Below are 1,239 nucleotides of genomic sequence, written 5' to 3'. Positions count from 1 at the left end.
GCCAATTCTGCTCACTATCAAGATGTTGATATGGTTGCTCCAGCTGTTAAGTGAAAGACATTTTTGTGGCCATAAAAGCCGAACAGTGAATACCTTATTCAGCTGTTGCTTCAGTGGAACTTGCCAGTGAAAATGGAGCAAAGAGTCCGAGATCTAACCTATAGATGGTCATGGAGAAGCCTGGCATGCATAAATCATAAGGGAAGCTTATGGTAGTTGAGCACATTTTCTTCTTTTGTACATAAGTAACTTTAACAGTTTAGGGTAACTGGTGTAAGAGACAGAAATAACCCAGATAATTGTACTGTCAGAACAGCAAATATATCCATCTTTGGAAAAACTTGCATGCAGACTTCAGGGGAGTAGAGAAGCTTTTTAAAATCAATGGCTAGTGCAGGACCTCCTGGGAGGCACATATGCTTTGTGTTATAGATTGAGCTGAAGCCAGGAACGTTGGGGTAAAGCAGGGTTCACAACCCACATATCCCTACCTGGCTATAGGCATGAAGCACCACTTCTTCTGCTATAAAAAGAACCAGTCTAGTAAAACTAGACTCAGATATTCCTAGTATCATATGACTTTGGGTTGTCCAGATTTAAACTGTTATCAGAGGCTTGCATCTGTCTTCATGTCAGGACTTAAATTTGGATTGAGGTGTTCCAGTAGTGACTTATCGAAGTTGTTATTTTGGGATTTGATCAAAGCTCTTTATTTTATGCGCTTTGCCTGCAAATGAAATAATACCTTATGTCTGCCTATGCCATTGCAGCCAATTTTTGAAATTTATGTAGCTGTTATTTATATAGGTGAGGAGAATTATACCCACTGCAAATAGAAAGTTCCAGATATGTCTTACACTGGCATCTTGCATTTGCCCCAGAATAAATAAATCTATAACCAAGAGATCAACAAGGAATTAAACTGTAACTACAGTTTAGATATTCTTTGTAAAATTTACTTTATATGAACAATAATCTTACGAAATGCTTAAAATTTGCATAGCATGGTGAAAGAAAAAAAACCCCATTATTACGAAAGTGCTTATGGGGTAAACGGGCTTGGGAAAATCTCTACATACGGGAAACTGCGGTTATTCTCTCGCCTGGATACCGGGAAAACCAGGTTTTGCCAATAAACTGAACAAAACGCTCCCTCTTGTGGTGTAAACTCGGGAATAGGGGAGCGCAGGGCAGCAGCTGGAGGCCGTGGGGGCCGGGCTGTTCCTGCAGCGGCAGCCC

Source organism: Corvus brachyrhynchos, unplaced genomic scaffold (assembly GCF_000691975.1).
Source record: "Corvus brachyrhynchos isolate BGI_N302 unplaced genomic scaffold, ASM69197v1 scaffold23, whole genome shotgun sequence".
Taxonomy (NCBI): domain Eukaryota; kingdom Metazoa; phylum Chordata; class Aves; order Passeriformes; family Corvidae; genus Corvus; species Corvus brachyrhynchos.
This window is presented reverse-complemented; position numbering follows the sequence as displayed.